The sequence below is a fragment of the Diprion similis genome, chromosome 8 (genome assembly GCF_021155765.1).
Source record: "Diprion similis isolate iyDipSimi1 chromosome 8, iyDipSimi1.1, whole genome shotgun sequence".
In the NCBI taxonomy this organism is placed as follows: Eukaryota; Metazoa; Arthropoda; class Insecta; order Hymenoptera; family Diprionidae; genus Diprion; species Diprion similis.
In genome coordinates, this window is record NC_060112.1 from 20,032,099 (window position 1) to 20,044,503 (window position 12,405).

Genomic DNA, 12,405 nt, shown 5'->3' on the forward strand with positions numbered 1-12,405 from the left:
CCCTTGGATTAGGTAATGCGAGAATTTCCAAATTCCCGGATACTCAGAGAATCCTCTCCCCTCGATTTGCTTATTTCAATACTGAGTACTTCGAGGTGTGACAGAGAAAGTGGAGCTTCTTGTAACTGGAAAGCACTCCTCGTCCGGTATCCGAATCGCTTCTCGTTTTTCAACGCTCCAAGCCCGGCGGCGTTTCAACAAATATGCATACGGTTTTTGGGCCGCAGCATCGGGCCCTAGGCGAAAGGCGGACTCCTACTGTTTTCGAAAAAGTCCCTCGAGGCCAAGGCGAGGAAGAAGTAGCCCAACGCATCACGACAACGCATGCTCCATAAAATCCGAACGCGATTAACATAATGGGTATCTCTACTTTCGTATTCATAATCTTGTGAGGAAGATGAAGACGGGGGCCGGCGGGTCTCGCGTATAATGGCATTCTAATCCGTGTTTAGACTAATATTAGGGTAGCCCGTGCTGCGCGCGGCTTCGACAACGCGAACGTCGAGTTCCTCCTGCAAGATTGTTATAAACCTCGGCTAAACAAGCCGAAAGTGAAGAGCGAAGGAGGAACGAAAATATTATGAAAACGTTCGATTATTAAAAAAGATGTCGAGAAGTGAAGGAGGAAAATAAAAATACAGCTGCCACTGAGATTTCTCTGCTTTTTTTCTACCTCATCTACTCCGAGGCGCCTCCCTTTGTCTTTAGGCGACGTCTTGTATAACCTTCTGTTCTTATTTCTATATAATACTTAAATTCAACTGATGCCGGGAGAAAATGATCACTGTTATTATAGGAGCATGGTCGTCTTATGTGTAAGAATTTCACAGATGAGGGAAATATAAATTCTAGGTCATTAGGAACAACCATATACCCGCATTATTATATGACCCACGGTATGTCAGCTCGAAGATGTTCGTCTTTCTCTAAATCATGTTTACGAGAATTTCATCTCTATTCAGCCGGTTGCTTTACCATATTGTTAAATCTCTGAAGTAACTTCAATTTTTTCCATCTTTTTACTCTATCTGGAAAATAAAAATACCTTCTTCATTTGGGCGAAGAAGGTATCGAGTAACCATTAAACAGTATCGAAAGTGTACAAGTTAAGAAGAAAAAACGAAACATGTACTTTTGGTCCGTGAAGCAATTTGGCAAAAGCTGAGCAAAGCATATTAGAAGCTGTGATTCATCCGGTCTCATCAAAATGGAGTCACACAACCGTTCATCCGATACTTAAACATATGCACCGACTCAAGTGGCTAAGCAGACATAACGCAGTGCGGAGGAAACGATGTAAATCGAAAAGGATGTTTATAACTCGATCTTAACTATCCGCTGTTTATAATGTACGTAGCTATAACTAACCGACAGACAGCTTACAGTATCGAATTTCATTCCATGTCTGCCGTATCACAATTAGGCAAATTTTGACCGAACGCAGCTGGTAAGCACAAGATTTTTCCCCTAATAATTTTCTGCCCAACAGACTCGCGATTTTGTGCATCTTCATCCTTGGCATGTATTCACTCTCGCTATACGTACCTGTATAACGTAATATGTGTGTGAAGCTTAAAATACAGCGCATATTTGCACACCGTCAAACCAGCTTTACAAAGATAATTGATATTATTATACAGGTTCGGCTAACCCCATTACTTCATTAATGCCATACTAGATCACCATTGCTTTCTTGTTCCGCACAAAGTTGCTTGTATACACATGATAGTTCTTGAAGAATATCAGAGCAGCCATCTTGATCGCTGTGAATTCTTTATGATCAGAACATGCTGTACAAAATCAGCGTCACCATGGTTCACATCGGGTATCAGATTCATAACGAAATTTTGATCTGTTCAAAAAAAAGCATGCAAAAAGCGAACGAGTACCTATACTAGGTCCTCATATGGCCGATCTTTGGTTCGCCCTGAAGAGACGAGTTATCGTCCATGTTGCACACCCACGTACCGAGGTCTCCTCACGACTCCTCGGGAATATCGGTTGCTCGATGTTGCCGGATTGGAAATTGTTTGTGGTAAAAATCGGTAGAAGGCATAGAGGACCGGCGGCGCGGGCGGTTCGCGGTGGTCTCTTTAGCTTCACCCGACAACCAGGATGATCGCTCCATGGTGGATGAGGTGAGGTGGTGAGTCAGTCATGCAGTCAGCTCCACCTCTGCAGCGCCGTTATTGCCTCGACGGTACGGCCCGTCGAACGTCACAGTGTGGCAGTGCCGAGAGCTTGGTCTCTCCTCTCTCTCCCCCCCCCCCCCCCCCACTTGCTCTCACTCCTTCTCTCCCTCGCCGTCGCTGCTCTCTTTCTCACTCTCTCTCTCTTTCTCGCTCTCTTACCCGCGGCGAGCGAGTGAGCGCACGCTGCGTGATCCTCGGGTATGATTTCTTGCCGCGTTCCGATTGGACGACCGCCTCGGCGGAGGTTACCGCCTCCAAGATAAACAAAACAACGCGTTACATTTTTTAAATAATCGGCCAAACCTGTGCGCTCTTGTTTTCAACGAGGCAATTCGTAAGAGATGCGCGATCTTTTTCGACAGTTATGCTGATCCGAGCACCCTGTGGTTTTGGCAGAAATTATAAGCTTCTTTTATTAACGTTTATCATGTTTTTTTTTTGTTGTTTGTAGTTTTTTTTTTTTTTCTTGTACTTATTATTGACGGAAATACTGCACGCTGTAGAAGAATGCGGTGTACGGTTCTATTTTCTATTTATCGATACTGGCTATGTTATTAGTGCACGTTACGCGTATTGTAGTTGCTGGCTCATTGTTGGCTATTCCGCTGTATGTTATAAGCGCAATGCGTTAATTTTTCCCTCCAAGCCCGAAGCCGACCTTCCGAGATGAATAATTTTTATCATGGAAAAACATGCATTGTCGTTTCCAGCTAGTATTATCGCTTCCGCGCATATGCTGTGTAAATATATACTTTTATGTACACACGTTTCCAATGGGTAAATTATTTTCTGCAATTGCGGAAACTTGTTCGAAATTTTTTTTTTTTGTAACGGTATAATTTACGCTACATTTTCCACGAACTCTGTAATACTATTAAATCTTCTAAGCATTGCAACGCAAGGATGCAAATTTTGCCCGTTTTACTCTAATTGCAAATGTTTCAGCAGGCCAGTCAATCCTGCAACGATTACCTCTGATTCCTAATGTCTAAAATTTTCAAATATTTCGTGATACTTTCAGCAGATTGGCTGATTTTTATGCTGCCAATTAAACACGGCAATATTACATTCCATTTCTATTACGCGAATAAAAATATTTCATATATTGAATTATTGCACGCCATATAATATTCAAGTCTACAATAATTGTTTTTATCTGCGGATAAGAATTGTCCTCATTGATTTAAACGATTGCATACAGAAATCGACAATTTTTACAACGCGAATCGAAGATTATAGAATAAGATTTTGCTTCGTTTGAAAAAATGTGTAGATACTTATCTGAATCCCGGAAATGAGCTTGTTCGAATTGTGCAGTCTGAAGAGATAAATCGCACGATCCATCATCTTTCAAGAAATTCAAAGACGCACAGTAATATAGACGTAGTGTCTTCTTGTATTTCGTTGCAAGCGATTTTCACTTTGACGAAGCGTTTCATATTTTCCGTTACAGAAATTTTGGCAGCTTAGTGCACAGATTGCGTAAACGTGCATAACGCGTAATCATTTCAGTGAAGTATACAATTATCTCATACAGCAAAAGACAATAACTAACTAGTACACCCGGATCTTTGCTGGCATCGAAAAGTGTAATATGCTAATATATCTGTTCCGTATGTATTATACAGCATTATTACAGCTGTAGGTAGTTTGTCCAGCTGAACGAATGAGTTTTATAACTATGTGCATAAAACTACGTAGGTGCTTTGTGAGTATGAGGTAATCTGCATCACGAGTAGACAATTACCTCAAGTCTCAAACAAACGGATATACCTGATACTAACTGTGCTCGTATATTAAATCGTGACTTTAATCCTTTGATAGTAGGTACACTAGATAAACAGTATTCTATGGTTTTTTTTTGGATCACTGATTACGAATCTGAAATTAGATTTTGAAACTTCAAGATGGTGGACCAATATAGTTAAGAAAAGATAAAAATTTGATGGAATCTGGTAAAAAATCTCTGTACAAGGGTTTCTGATTGGATTCGCGATACGGAATTTTCAAAATCTGATTTCAGATTCGATCGACTTTGAAATTTTTATCCAGAATATTAGATCCGCCGTCTTGAATTTTAAGAATCTGATTTTACATTCGTGATCAGTAACCCCAAAAACTTGGAGTTTATGTAAAACGTGTATATGTGTAGAAGGGTAACTTGCTTGAAAACGAAGTATTCCTTCAGTTTTGACGATTTTTATCAATCAATGTGTTTCTAATAATAAGAACTTACATTATAGCACGATAATTACACCCGAGTATTGAAAACCTATTAGTATATTATCGGTAATAGCAAAAAAAAAAACTGCAAAGCAACATATTGTAAAGTTTTCTAAGTATACAAAAAAATGGATGTAAAATGTGTGATAAGAATACAGTGGTAAGAATTACACTGTGACTCATACGGTTAACAGCGTTCTGACGGAGATCGTAATATGTAAGGCACAACAGAAGTCAACAGAATCATAATATTATTATAGACCATGTATAATGATAGCAAGCACGAGTAGGAAAAACACATATAAACCATAAACTTTTACAACTAGTTAAATATTTTACGCGGCGTTCAATTTCCCACAGAGATAACTCTATAAGTCATAGCCATCCTTTCAATAGTATGAAAAATTCGCGGTGTTTCGCGATGCGGTCCGTATTTTTATATCCGCGAGTCTCAACCTTCGATAAAAATGCGAAAAAATATTTTTTTTTCTCATCACGGGTCCATTAAAACACCTTAAACAGATTTCAATACGGTATATCTATAGCATGTCGAAGGCGTGTGTATTAGGTACATGCCTATAATATAAACGTGGGCATTGCATAGCTGATTCTTGACGATCCCACATAAGGACGTACCTAAATATAAATAATTTAAACACCCTGATATCGATTTGAGTATGCAGGGTCTACCGCACGAGATGTACAGTATCATAGATACGTATAATATATACATATATGTATATATATATATACTTACATCGGGACACGAAGAAGGTGTAGTCAGGGTCTAGCTGGCCCTGCAGCGCAGCGGAAACTTTTCCAGTCTGCAGTTCTACGGCAAGGATGAGAGATGTAGACTGAGCAGCAGCTGCACAGGTTAATCGCGAGAAATTGCCTGAAAAGGAATGATAATTTAATGCCGGTTGAATGTGTTGCTGGTCTGTGCAGGTAAATCGCTTCGGATCGTTTGTCACTGCGTATAGATGCGATGCATGAAGGCGACGGAAGCGGCGGAAGCGGCGGAAGCTAAGATAACCCCTGCACGTAGGTATATGTGTAACATCGGTGCATCATATGCACAGCTTATACCTTCCAATGACACATATATCGTCTGCGAGTGTATATTTTCAGTTGCGTGTCCCACCTGCCCTCTCCCATGACCTCTTCAGCGAACTCGGTTCCCTTCGCTGCAGAGCCTCTCCGTCTCTCTGTTCCTCCGTTTCTCGTCTTCGTCCCCTCGGCTCTGCCGTCTTCCTGCCGTCTTCCTACCGTTCAAAGATCGAAATTCTCCGAACTCCGGAAATTTAGCAAATGCCTCGTCTACGTACAGCCATCTTTACAATTGGACTTCATCTACTTGTGTTCTCTCTCGTGCGGGTCAACGTTTCTCACCCAATCAGCTTAAGCCATCACCGACTCACGATTACCTAATTATTATTGTAATTTATCATTGTTGCTGAATGTTACCAAGGACACGGCGTAGGTATTTATCAATGCGTTTAATTTGTTCTAGGTATTCCGTGGACAGAAGCCGACGGATGGTCAACGTCCAAGTTATATGACTGCTCATCGTTTATGGATCATCCATTATGCTGGTGGAATAAAATTGCAATCAAACCGTAGACTCAGCCTCACATATGTTTCGAGGAAGAGTTTGAATGTGGAGTTACATGCAATGTCAAAATCACGCTAAAGGGATATTTTTATACAATAAATAGATTTCTAAACGAGTAAAAACCAAGCCAAAAGCTCTTCTATGCTCGCACTATACGTCATATGCCTCTATCATATTATAGATACACATTCAGCAACGTTACTTAGAAAAGAGTAGTTCAACAAAGAAGGTAAAACGAGCTGTCGCGTTTTACTCTCCGCTCGAACGTGTGGCGACGACCACCCAGGAATCCAGAAACCAGCCGAAGCCAGCGGCCTCCTCTGGCTTCCATCGATGCAATTCGGTCTCGGGTCGATCCCAGTGCCGACGACCATGGAGGTAATAACTGCTGACAAAGGGTTAACTCGATCGGGTTAAACACCTCGTGGTACTGCAGCACGAGCCTCGTTTATCGTTCGAACTGCATGGCATAGTGTTTGACGCTCTTGTTATTTTGCGATGAGATGTTATCACCCGATTAGAGAACCCGGGAGAGTCCCGAGTTTTTCCTTGAACTTGATGGACAATTAATTACATTCCACACGTTTCATTGGGTCGTCATTCTGTTTCCAAATCTTGTCAAATTCCAAAGGAAACGAAATTTTCGTTATTATGTATACATGAGTTTGGCTTCATACCGAGTTGTAGGGTATCAAGGTAGGTACAAGGATTTGGCGAGAGCGGAAAGGAGGATAATGCGGAATGTAAAAATTGGCGGATTCGTGACAAGAGCGGAGGGACTAATTGTTGTCGGGACAAAAGAGACGCGGGTCGCGTCTGTCGAGGAGGTGAGGAGGTGAGGAGGTGAGGAGGTTGATGCAAAAGGCGGACAGCAACGAGGCAAAAAGGCAAAGTGGCAATCTGCGGCAAACAGTGGCACAAGAAGCTAAGAAACAACTGGTAATTAGCATATTCCAAGAATATTTGAGCAGCACGCGATGCAAATGTTTCCACTGCACCAACTTCGCGCATGTACACATATATACATATATAAGTATACAAGTGTGTGTATATGTATACACCACTGGAAATACCAAAATTCCGAAGACCCACCAAACGTCTACACTACTCGATAGTTTGTTCATTCCAGTTGTTAATTTTTCTCCTTCATCCCTCTTGCCGAATTCTGGTGTGATCAAAAATTCACCCTGTGTCATGTATAACGTACGGAACTCGAGTTGTTCGTCTGTTCTGCTCTTTCATAGTGTAGTAACTTTGCTTCAGGGAGTAATTTTGGTAGATTTTAAGCCCCCCATCGTCACCCGCCTCGGTAAAGGAACTAGGAGTGAGAATTTAACGCGACACCCAGTGTAGAAGGTTGGCTCTTCACGGTTCGGTATGAATACCCGAAAGTCCGCAATTATCCTGATTAGCCCTCTTGGGTGAAGGATCACTTGAAACTCACAGCTGAGGGCAGAGGCGAAGGGCGTCCAAAACAATTACGCTTGTCAGAGACATCGTCTGATCTTAGCAAGTAATTCATTACCGATCCAATTACCGCCGGGCAAGTCAACAAGTCAAACGTATAATATAGCAAGCTATAGAGACACGTGCATTTTCCATTGCGGTATTGAAATTCACTAGAGAAGTTTGTTCGTCGTGGAGTTGAGAGAAGAAAATGATTAAAACATCATAGGTAATAAACAATAGTATAGCAAATAAATGAAACAAAGGTTTGAGAAAAAAGATAACGATATAAACAGAAATCTGCAGACTTCCATGAAGAAGAAACAGGTTGATTAAAATGTGATTTCTTAGGAGTTTACGTAACTAAGGTACTAGACGAGAGAATTACTTTGCGTAAAAGGAATATGACTGCTGCAAGGCTGATCTATATATATATATATATATATATATATTATAAGAAATCTCAGCTGTACTGCAGGAGTAGAAAATACGAGCAAAAAAATTGAGAAGCGTAGGCAATAAAGCTGATTGAATTCTGTCCAATCAATTGTCATTATCTGATCTTTTCTCCGAGCCCCTTAATTGTTTTTCCTTGCAAGTTTGATGAAAATTGAGGACCAGGATGAACTTTGAGCACTTTTTTAGGTATGAGTACTGCGAGGTAAGAACTTTGAAAATTTATTTACAAACGTTACTGGGGAAGTTGAACCAATCGAGCGTAAAAAGTAGTGATTAATGAATATGTTTTAGACAATTTCCGAGAAGTCAATTTTCTGGATCAATTTTACTGATATTAGAGCTCAGAAAACTTTGGACTTATATTTCCGATTACATGGAGTGTACATCTACAACATTTGTGAAATTAGGACAAACCAAAAATAACTAGAGGTTCGATACAGGGATAAAACAATGTTCAGAAGTTGAAACTACAACTGCTGACCCAGTACATCGTCGAGTTAATCGATCAGTCGCAAAGTTAGGAAGCCGAAGGGCGTGTTCCGAAATATGTGTGTCATCGGCGATACAAGCTGGTCACGTTGCTTCTCCCTCTATCTTCGTGAAAAACTAAAATGAGCTCAAGAGTTGCTGACTAACATGGACTTCGAAAGGTACCTTAAGGCTGCAGCTTACAGGGGTGGATATTTAAAAAAAAGTTTCATTTCGCGAAGTGAGGAAGATCTCGATATTCCTGGCAAGTATTAAAACGTTAGAGTATAATACGTGTTCCTATCCCCTGATGCAGTGTCGAAGGTAGGTGTCATTGGTAAAGAAATGAATTTTCTTCTGTCTTTCGACGATAAAACAGCACTACTACTGTATAACCACAGTGGGCAACGGCATAATGAAGGAGTCGAGTGTCGACGACAAGAAACTAGTCATGCATGCGCAGTGCATGCCCGGTGGCAAAGACGACGATGCATGCATCAGCAAAACACGAGAGGCTTGGCAAGCGGACTGTGCCGACTAGAGATTGAAAAATAATAGCCCCAAGGGAAGTGGTAGGTACCTATACCTATGTACAGCGGTGATATTACTACCCGTACGATATCTGCGTTACGAGTATTACTTCCGGTCCGCGGTCACGTTAGGGCTGAAGGAACTCGGCGGAAATGAAACGCACAAAACGCGGCTTCGGATTCTGCAAATACCTACTCTCAAAAAATTTTACATCCGTCGTTTTTCCCTCACTGCTACGCGATATCTCCTCCGTATTTTAATCAGAAGACAGTCGTCCCGTTTCCCCTACGGCAGTTCGTTTTACAGGATAATCATCAGCCGACCGGCTTCATAGATAACGATCGTTAAGTGCGTTGAGCTGGCGAGCTACCGCAATAAGCGGAGTTGCCCACCAGCGGCTGCCCTCAACGTCCTTAATGGACCTACTCCTTGTTCATTTGGAAGAATCAATTGACAAAATTGGAAAATTTACGTCGCCGTGTATACCGGATCGTAATTTAAACATCCAGTGCTACCTTGGCTGAGGATTGACAGAAACGATAGAGTTTTTTACTGCGGATATATTTTCATCTGGATCTAAGCGTAAGTATCGCACGAGACTTCGGGGTAGGAAGGAGGACATATATATATATATATATATATCGGTTTCGAAAAGCCTGAACGTCGTGCGAAATACGAGGTCAGGGGATTAATTAGTCTGCAAGTCTTAGAATCATTAGAGATCTTCCGGTTCCGACAAAGCCATCAAAGAGTCGAAGAAAAAGAAGAAGAAGAAGAAGAACAAGAAGAAAAGATGGAGGCGGAAAACGAGACCAAGAATACGAGCCTTATTAATAGCTCCATAAACTCCATAGTAGACCTGATTTCAAATCCCGAGAAGGTCCGTCTCGCGACGACCATGGCATCGAGCGCTGAGAATACGTATAGCACAACATTTATTGAGACAATAAAACCCCATTATACCGCCATGGCCCAGACTAACTAACCTACCACCACACCGTGCCGCAGAAGAACCCAATCCATTTTTGATTTATACTATTTTTCGCGGCTCTCGAAACTCGTTTTTCACAAAACCAGGTAAACCAAATCATCTCTTACGAATTCATCTCCACGGGGTGAAGAAAGGAAGACGTTGACGGTGGGGAGTAACGTTGCAGGCTTCGCGGAATCCTGTTTATTACACGACTGCAGCAGTAATGACACAGTTAGCTAGCAGTAATGCGCCTAACATAGAATCTTTAACAAGAGACCATAACAATTCTCCGAATGCGAGTTGCAGTTCGACTCTCCAACTCAGCTAAGTCAGAATATAAGATGCGGCTAGCGCAGTTGTGCAGTAATATTGCGCTACTATTGCAATTTGCATTTCACAAGCGGCAGGTACTACGAGGTACAACAGGACATTCTCCCAGCACGAGGTACCAGTCATCTTCAGTTTTCCACAGAACTGGAGCATTCTCGATAAATTGGAGCCACTTACCGGTACTTCTTCACCAGTAAACGACTTCTCCTTGAGAAAAATATCCCGATATTTTGCTTGTTTTTTAGTTTCTTTTTTTTTTTTTTTTAAGTAAGTATATTACAACTGTAAATGACTGTTCCAGCTTTGTTCTTCCATACTAACTGAAATTCAAATCGGTAAGAATGGAGAAGAAACGGGATGAAAAACAATCAGGCATGTGATCACGTCATGAAAATTCGATCGGCACGCGCGCGACGACGTTACGTGCTAAAAAAATTACCATGTGTTATACAACGCGTGTCTCCGTGATTCTCCGTCGCTACAGTCATACGTCACACGTGTCTGCCAGGTAGGTAGATAGATGGGAAGCCAACGCCGCAATAAAACTTTCTAAGCGTCCGAAGAATGCTATACGCAATTACAATTTAAAATTTTTCAATTTGCAATACCAGTTCCTGCATCAAAGCATTATATCTGCAATCGACGATGGGACTGTAAAATATAGGTGTATATACCTACGCTCTCCACGCGTCGTCGCCGCAATGCTGCAATACTGCAGCGGACTGAATGAATCTAATCAGGAATCACTGCCGCATCGCTGAGCAAGAAGTACGATATAAACTTGAACTTGAGTTACGTTACCTTGTACCTGACAACCGACCGAGCATGTGTGTCGAGGCAAGAAGCAAGCTTAGCTATAAGATATACGATCATCGTCAATCTGTACGGATGCATCCAGCCGCTGCATCCTTCCACGTAAATTTACCCTGCATCTCGGCTCTCTCTCGTTAGCGATTGTAATTACTCATCGAAGTAAGCAGAAGCTATGGGATAATCGTAACGATCCGTGAAAGACACTCACCTGCAGTCAGTAAATCAGAATGTGACTAAATCTGACAAAGATAGTTTGCAGGAACAAGGTGTCAAGCAAACGCCTCCAACATTTCCTTGACCTTTAAGCCTTGATTATAAATCACACAGACACCGTTCTGTGCCTACTTGCCGCCGTTTTTCTGTGTCAAACGCAAGACGAACCACCGTAAGTGATTCCGCAGTGCTATAGGATCACTCCTCGGTACTACCACAGAAGACGTCCAAGTCAGCCACGTCTATACATAGCCTAGCAGAGGAAATAATTGGCCACCGTTGGTAGGCATACCTCGCCAGGTATTCTACAGACATTAGATATGCATGTGCGTATTAGGTAGTGGAGTATGGAGTATGGTATATGGTATACGCGCATTTATGGATGTAATGGTGGGCGGCCTTCTCGAGCGCGGATTACGCAAGAGGGACAGACACTTGACTCGGTATAGCGGCGTAATTCAGTGACATCAAAAACTCCGCGGCATGCGGCGTAAAGTGACGCAATCCACCTGCATCCTGTTCACGGTGAGTATAAGTCGTCTGCCATGTCTCTGGGTTGTCCGAAGGTTTTGAAGAGAGTTTTAGACCGGGCACCCATCTGTCCTTTGTTTTCCAAAGGAAGAGTCATTCCTGGCCTCGACTGAGATAAAAAGGGGCTGAAGGGGGCCCCGGGTGCCTCGCAACCCTAAAATTAAGGTTAGACTCGTTTCCTGTAATAACAGTGCCACCAGGATCCGTCTGTACGTCTGTCTCGTTCGCGTAGCCGCGGTGGAAGAAGACCTTCCTCGATTCGTTCGCTTACGGCTCTTTCTCTATACTAGGTATTCTCCGTCTCTGTTCCTTGACTTTTTCATCGTCGTCAGGTTGTCCCTGCACATAGCAGTGAACCTCGCCGCTTTTACCTGTCTCGTTAACCTGGTTTTCCCCTCAATTTTTACCGACGGCAAGCAAATGATCATCTTCTCACGTGATGCTCTTGAGGTTTTTCAATTCAGGTAAAAAAAAAAAAAAAAAAAAAACATTAGACCCGAATTTTTTTCACTTCTAATCACGGGGTGTCTTGTGAATTGCTCGCGGAATTCTGAATTGCATGCTGGTAATTCGCGAAAGCGATGAAACGATCTGTATCAGGCTTGTGTGAG

The 12,405-nt window shown here is 42.1% G+C and overlaps 1 long non-coding RNA gene across 1 annotated transcript; it reads right to left on the minus strand.

Annotated features, from left to right (window-relative positions):
* Positions 1–4,991: 4,991 nt before the first annotated feature.
* Positions 4,992–11,159, minus strand: LOC124409081. The gene is made up of 3 exons (XR_006929493.1): positions 11,039–11,159; positions 5,169–5,310; positions 4,992–5,051 (listed from the first exon to the last, which is right to left on the minus strand). It is a non-coding gene; the product is annotated as an uncharacterized LOC124409081 (long non-coding RNA).
* Positions 11,160–12,405: the final 1,246 nt, after the last annotated feature.